Source organism: Melospiza melodia, chromosome 5 (genome assembly GCF_035770615.1).
Source record: "Melospiza melodia melodia isolate bMelMel2 chromosome 5, bMelMel2.pri, whole genome shotgun sequence".
NCBI lineage: Eukaryota > Metazoa > Chordata > Aves > Passeriformes > Passerellidae > Melospiza > Melospiza melodia.
Window position 1 is genome coordinate 80,708,951 of NC_086198.1, and position 8,396 is coordinate 80,717,346.

Genomic DNA, 8,396 nt, shown 5'->3' on the forward strand with positions numbered 1-8,396 from the left:
AAACATTACCTCTTTCTCCCTTAATATTAGATTGGAGAGAGAATGACTGATGTAAAAAAAGCAATGGGAGTCTTTAAATGGAAATGAAATGGTAGTTCACCACAAAGAGAGTTCAATAGACACTTGTGACTCATCAAAGGGATATTTAAAATGCATTTATTGCTAAGGCTGCCATAGCAGCAGGAAACTTAAAAACCAATCTTAAGTATGGAAAATTTGTGACTCTGCAGAATTTTCTAAAATTTAGGTTCTTTTGCTTCAAATGATAAACTGGGAAATAACTTTCATAGTAATAGTCTTGCTGGAAGACTGTCCTAAAAACTCCATTGTTCTCTTGAATTGAACAGGTATACCATTGGCACCCTTAACTATCAGATGTCAGAAACATTTTACAGCATCTACAGGTGCAAGAAAAAATGTAAGCCAGAAGCTATAAAAATGTTAACCTTCTCATCTCTTTTTAAGACAAATTGAAGAAAATTAATAAAAAAAATTAAAAGATGTCCCTTAAATGTGATTTTGATCCAAAATGAGGCATTTTTGATACCACATCATGACACAGGGTTGTACTGAAGGCTCACATTTCTTAAAGTATGTCTCATGCTATTCATGGTGCTTTGTGCTGGCAGAGCAGCTCCAGTGCTTTGGGATGTCGAGCAGCCAAAAGCAAATGCTGTTCTCAGGCTTGACTGAAACATATATTTGCTAATTTTAGAACCTTAACAATGATTAAAAAACATTTGCTTCTACTAATTCTTCACCTTTACTTCTTCAGGAATTAAAATCCATAGATACAAAAGTAAAACACAAGTGATAATGATGTCTCGGATTTCTGAGTTATTGGAGAAAAACAAAACTAAAAATGGCCCCCAAATTGTATTTTGCTCTTCCTCATTATTCTAAAGAAAAAGGCACTCATTGAGCAGTCTGGATTTACATCATTACTGTTTTTCTTTTGTTTTTTTTTTTTTTTTTAGTATTTAACTAAGATACTTTTTCTAAAAGTCACATAGTAAATTTCTTTTAAATAGAATGTCATTTATGACCTCTACAGCTTTAACAGGGTTTAGCTATGTAGAGATTTAAGAGGGATAATATTCTGCCTGTCTCTAATTTCATCATAGATGGCAAAACAAAACTTCACAGAATGGGCAGTTATCTGAAAATACTCTTATAATAGTTGCAATAGAGAAATCTAAGGCAATGAAATTTGAAATCTGAAAGGTCTGAAAAGTGTATTATGAGTTTCTAATGGTATTTGGCTGAGCACTAGTTTTCCAATTTCTGTGTAAAATGCAGACTCTATTTCAGATTTCTCCTGCTGTATTGGTTTACAGGACACATCATAGCATGAACACATTTTACTGCATGCTTAAGACTGTTACCCTATGCCTAGGTAGTTTCAAATATTTTTTAAGGAATAGCTGTGAATCACAAAAATAACTGATGAGGCAGAACTGTTGACTTGTAACTGGGTGTGTTTTTAATCTAACTGATTGAATATTAATTTTTTTTTGCTCACTCCCCGTTCTCTTTGAGGCAGCAGTAAGGAATGCTCATCACTGCCCATTGTCCTCCTTCCTGGGGGCTGCCCCTGGAGATGTCTGGCTGATGGCTGCAGTCCCCAGGCCCTTACCCAAGGGCTTTTGTTAGCTCAGCCACCGGCAGGGAACATGGTGCCAGGAGGGTCTCTAGCTCACCTTGGGTCTCTTTCTTTCAGGTAAGCATTGCTTACTGTCCTTCAAAAAGTGTCCAAGCTACCCCCAAATTGTTTGCCCACAGCCTGTCTGCAGCAAAGCCACTGCAGGAGTTCCAGTGTCCAATAGTTCAGAACCTCATCCCAGTTCCTGCCCTGACCACACTCTGAGCTGGCTCTTCCTTCTCCAGCTCGACTTTCATCTGCTGAGTTCCCAAAGGATCAAGAATGTCACTGTTAGGCCAGATGTGACATACACGTGATCAGGGTCCAAGAAGAAAAGTTTTTTATTCTGCATGTTCTCCAGCTTATATACTCTTAACAAAGCATGATCTTAAGTCATTAACCCCACATCACAATAATTTATTATGTTCATTGTTGCAAAGCAATTAGGGTCAATATAATTGGCAAAAGTTTTACAGAAATTTAATAAGGCAGGTATACACATCTACTTATGCATGTAGTCTACTGACAAAAATTTTCATGTATCTTTTCTAATCTATTTCCATGCTGACGGCCTTGTCGTTTTCCTTGCTATGGATACACTCAAAAATCATCAATTGTTATTTCTTCTATTAATTCAGCTTTGCTTGCAGGCCAGCTGTCAAGCCCTTCCATACTAGGCTTATGTGACTGCACAGCCCACAGCCTTCACCCCTATGCTTAAATCTATTTCTCAAATCAAACAATTTAATAAACGAGCTGAGGTCTACATGAGCGTTTCCTGTAAGACTGTAAAACCAGGCTGCTCGCTGGAGTGGCCATGACTCAGTCCAAGCAGCCGCCCCGCAGCGCTGGCAAGCGGCCCATGCCGTGCCGTGCCGTGCCATGCCGTGCCGTGCCGTGCCGTGCCATGCCATGCCATGCCATGCCATGCCATGCCACGCCACGCCATGCCATGCCAGCGTGTTCTGCCCGGCTAGAGGCAGCAGCGGCGCTGCCACGTAGCTCAGGAGCACGGGGCCGAGGCTGTGCCGGCGTGCGCGCTCGGGGGGAGAGGAGATGCCGTCGGTGCGGCGGTGAGGGCACCACGAACGGGTGGAAAGCCCAGGAATGTCGCGGCACGAGCGGAGCGAGCAGCGCCAGGGACGCGCGGTTCCCGCCCCGCGGCGCTCCAGGCGGGATCCATTCCCTCGGGCCGGCCGGGCCCGGGCGCGCTGCGCGGCGGCGGCCGCTGGAGGGCAGCAGAGCCCCGCGAGCCGAGCCCGCGGACGGCGGCGCCAAACACGAAAGCTGCTCGGAGCCTCCGCACGGCCGTAGTGCCCGGCACGGGGTAGGAGCGAGAGATCCGCTCTGCAGCAGCGAGCTGTGCCTAAAGAAACCTCCAGAATGCGCCATATGCTGTACGCACGTTGCTCCGCCACTTGAAGAGGGAACGCATCAAACTGCACCAACAGCAGCCGCAGAAACGCAAAGCATCGACTCAGCTGGTACCTTCAAAGTCCAAGCATGCAATATGAAACTCAAGAGCTGAAACTTCTGCTCTTGCTGTTTGAAATCCTGACTACTGCCATTGTGTGCACGTTATGGAAAACAAAGATTGTATTTCTCTTTAAGTGCTCTGAATGCTTACCAGGTAGTATATTTCTAACCTGGAAGTCAAAATGTTCCACTCAAAAAAGTTTAGCCGTACAAAGTGCATTCCCTGAGTTTAGTAGACTGTACTATTGCATTATTGCAGCCTACAGAGTGAAAAAACCCCCATATTCACTTGGCTATAGTTTTATCAGTGTCCTGAAAGGGGACAGGAGAAACTATTATGTGAAGGTACTGCATTGGCTCTGAGAGAAACTCGGTCTCAAAAAAGTGCCCTTAATTTTCAACTTGAGTTATCACCACTGGTTTTCCAGCACATTGTTTTTTTACTTTTCTGGGAGGAGTGTTGGAAATTATATAACTTTCCTAATAACTTTTCCAATTGTTTTAACTGATTTTTATAATTGATTGATTCAATTAATCATAAGAAGTCTAATTTTCCACTCTGTCATATGCCATTGTAGCCAGCATTTAGCAAATGCTGGGAGGAAGGGGTTAAAACTGGAAGACTTGGTGAGGAGGGAATAGTTCTGCTCAGGATGTCAGTGTGGGAAAACTCCATTTATTATGCCTGGTGTTGTTTACCTGTTTTGAGGAAGTAGGAGTGCTGTGTAGGGATAACGCACTCATACACATACTTGAGCCTCCTGCTGGGAGAGGGAGATAATGGAAGCACAGCCTTGGGATAAGCTGTGTATGTGTGAAGCCCTTTGATACACCAGGGCAGGCACTGAGCTCCTGCCCATCCTCATGGGCTGCAAGGCTGAACTGAGGCTGACAGAGCCCCTGTCCCCATGTGCCTCTCTTTCTGAGGATGAACTAAGCTTGACAGAGCACTGTCCCCATGTGCCTCTCTTTCCTAGGATGAGCTCAGCCTGACAGAGCTTGTTTCTCTGCCACCCAGTGTTTTCAGTGAAATAAATCCACTCTTTGCACTTCAGCTTAGTGATCACCCTGGTTACCTCTATGCACTGATTCACACAACAAGGTTTGCCACTAGCTGCTCTGGTGGGGACATGGCTGGGGAAAATTACTGAAACCTTAAGTTTTGCTAAAAGAACTGTAATCAACCTTGATATGCTTCAGTGATCTCAGACCTGGGCAAGAGATACATTGCTGAAACTGGGCACTAGGAATGCAGAATTGATGAACCACGAGGACATTTTGCAGAACCCTGAGATAAAGACGAAACTAACAAAGACAATTCAGCAATTGTACTGAAACTCTCTTTACCTGGAAAAAAGATAATAAAAAACCTGAAAATATGGGCGAATCAGCATGAGGAGAAGCAAATCAATCAACAACCAAGAGAAGACAGAATAATAAGTAATGAAGGGAACTATATAAATTACAGCCAATGAACATTAATTTCTTTGTTTGCTAAAATGTTCAAATAGTGAAAAGTCTTGAAAGTGCTATACATGTTCAGGGAAAGAGCTGGCATGCCTCCAGCGCTGTAATAAAATAATGCCTGCAATCTAGTACTAATAATTGTGTTAGAGAGTTTGATTTATGCCAACATTTTCAGCGACAGAAGAGCTTGTCAATTTAGTAACACACAAAGCAAAACTGTTCCAAGAGAAGCACCTAGAGCACCTGATTCATCTTGTAGCTCATTTACTCATCCTCTTTATTTTCTTTTTTTGCTAACCTTCTCTAAACACAGCTGTTTTATGGTTTTGTTGTTGAGCTTCAAAGCTGAAGGAACTGGGCTTGTTCAGTCTCAAGAAGAGACAACTGAGTCCTCACCAATATCTGTAAGTATCTGAAGGGAGGCTTCATGAAGAGGATGGAAACAGGCTCTTCCCAGTGGTGCCAAGCAACAGGACAAGAGGCAATGGAACGAAATCAATGCACAGGAGTATTGAGGAAGAACTTCTTTTCTGTGCAGAGGACTGAGCAGTGGAACAGATTCTGGAACAGATGTTGTGAAGCGTCCCTCACTGGAGATATTCAAGAACCATCTGGATGTGACCCTGTGCCATGTGCTCTGGGATGGCTCTGCTTGAGCACAGAGATTGGACCAGATGACCTAGTGTGGTCCCTCCCATTCTGTGATTCTGTGATTGTGTCTCCCTGTGGTTCTTATGGATCCACAAGCAACAATCAGCACTTCATATCAGATAATTTTGTTAGGGGATGGAAAGGAATGCAGGATGGCAACAGGACAAGCAGAGTCAGCTGAGGAGCTGTGATGAATTCCTGGTGACAGGACCAATTTCATGGACAGGAATGCTGCAAAAGGATGCAGGAAGTTCAGGAGGCTTCTTGCTTGGATGCTGCTTCTGTTTGCCAATTAGCAGCACTGCCATCAGCATTTCCTACTTGGGTAACAAGCCTTGGGTAACAAGCCCTCCCTTTGGAGCCCCAGCAGGATGGCTCAAGAACACCTAACCAGCACTGTGTGTGGCTGAATCACAGGACAAATTGAGAAGGAACAAAAGACCAGGCAAGATCTGGGAATTCAGAGGTCACCAAAGTTGGCTCGGACATGGCAAACCAAAGGGGGCAGATAAGGTGGAAACTCCCTGCTTGGTGCTCTAATTCAGTTCAGGGCTGGAGCCTAAGTAGGAAAGAGGAGCTCTGATCGGATCTGATCTGATAGGGTCCAACTTGTGTCTGCAAAGAAGAGAGCATTCACAGGAAATCGAGTCACTTTGAACAATTAGAGGTTAGAAAGCTGCAGGAGAGGGACTGAATTTATATAGCTGTAAAACACTGAGGAAGATGCAAATTGTCTCTCAAGCATTCCATAACAAGGCTTTTTTCTGGATGACATTGTTTGGCCTTATTTAAATACTGAATACTCTATTTGCATTTGTTAGAGGAAATTGTCATTCTAACCTCAGAGCTAGGTAGCTACACGTATCTAAGAAGAGAGGTGAAAGTGCTTAATCAGTGTTGAGTAACAGATAACTGATTCCATTTTACTGATATGAAGTATATTTACTGCAGTCTGGACTTTCTCAGATACAGATAGATGAGGTGAGAAAACCTGCTGGCCAGCAAACTATTTCTTGAAATATTGTGTAAAATATTATAACATTGTATTTTAGGAACATTCCTAATTTATCTGTTTTTGAAAAAACCTATCTGCTAAGAGTAGGTCACTTTTATGAAAATTTGCAACAATCGGTGCTGACCAAGAGAGACCAGGAAACAAAGTATAGAATTACAAGAGTAAATATTTGTTCATGTGCGTGAGGTATCCCAGCCAAACTGGGTCACCCTGAGTGTGGTTTTACACAAGATTCCTATACCCTTCAACACTCCAGTAGAACATGATTTGACTAATGACTAAGACCCACACTACTGATTTCTAATAATTGTAAGATTTTGCCAGGTAAATGTATTTCTGCAGCATTCTGGCTGCTTGTCTATTGATCCAGATCTCCCTGGGGTCAGTTTTGCCAGATGACACTGGAAGGGTTTCAAAGACATATTACAGTGACTAGAATTCTGGCTTTATCTGGGTTGTGTATGGGTGTCCTTTATCTTTCATGGACAGTTCTATGCTTCCAAGAAGCAAAGTCCTTATTTTCAGGGCTGGGCTGTCCTTTATTTTGTTTTACTTGAGTATGAACAAACTCAAAGTCTCCAGTAAAATTCCACCATCTCATTCCACTTCACTGTACTTTGTGAACTAATACATGGTAACAAATTGAATACATGTTCATATTACAAAGACTGATTGATTTAACAGGGAAGTAAACTTTCATAACACTACATAATCACCTCTGCAGGATAGCTGACACCAGTCAGTAATTGCAAATTGTCCCTGGTGGCTTTCATGGGATCCATACACACAACTTCCAACTGTAACTCTGTAACTGCTCAAAATTTCAGTGATCACTCATGATTTTTAGCCCTTTATCAATAGTAATCTTTTCTTTTTCTTTTCTTTTTTTTTTTCAGGTAGAAGCTTCCTTAGCTGTTCCTTTCATGAACTTGAGAGTGAAGTACCTTTGATCATCCTTTTTACCTTTCACTGAACCTTTTCCACGACTACTCTGTCTTTCCTGAGCTGAGGGAACTTAAAAACTCAAAGAGCTTTTAAAATGTGTTTAACCATGAGTTTAATCTGCTTTGTTCTCTGCTTTCTTTCAAATCTCAGCATAAGGCTTATTTTTATCAACTTGATTAAGCACTGAAGTGAGATTTTCACAGAATCTTTTTCTAAGGCCAAGATTTTGCTCCTGTACAGTACTAGTCATCTTAGAGTTGATTTTTTATTTGAAGTCAGGATGGTTTTCTTCATTGTGCAACACCATAATCTATCCAAAATCTAATCTGCTATTTTACTCTCTAGTTATTCATCTGAGCAATGTCCTTCCCAGATCTTTAGTGGGTTTTTGTCCTCAGGTCCCTCAATAGCTTGGTATGATCAGAAGGCTGTCACCTGAGTTTCCATCTACCTTTTCAAGTCACTTGTATGTTGAGCAGGTCCAAGCAGAGATTGATCCAGCAGTGCACCCCTCATCTCTATGCTACAAGGACCACACAATCACTCCACTTTTAAACAGCTACTCATGGCAAGACACTTGGTCTTAGCCCATTACAGTTTTGTTTCTTTGACAGTTTTTGTCAAAAACCTTTTAGAAATCCCAACAGGCTCTATCAGCCAGAAAACTTTCTTCACAAGTTTAAAGATATCCAGTAAACTACAGTATTCCAAACTGGCATTGAGAACGCTTTCTTACATGGCTAATCAAAAGATGTAACAGACTCTTGAAGGCAAGATCTCATTTTAGAACTAAAACAAATATAATTAAGAGGATTCTTTCCCCCCAGACTTTCCCTTTCTGAAGAGCCTATGCCAAAATCCCAGATCCCTGAGGATGTATGTCCATGCCTGGACAAGATTAAGCACTCTCAAATCATTCCAGTAGAGAACAGATTGGAAAATGTGTCACAGCAACAGTGTTCGGCTTTGAAGACGAAAAAGCTTCATTCCAAAGACCTCTTCTGGCAAGATTTCGGGCCCTGAGTCAGGCATGGTTTGTTTTTAACATGCGGTGATTTGATAATGCAGTGACGTCAAAGGTACTTTATAGGGCAACACACAGTCAGTTAAATCCTCTGGATTCCATAGAAAGGACATGAAAATACACAACCACGTCACTGCAGCACTTTACTGAGTGATGCCCGTGAAGTGTGTGCCCAC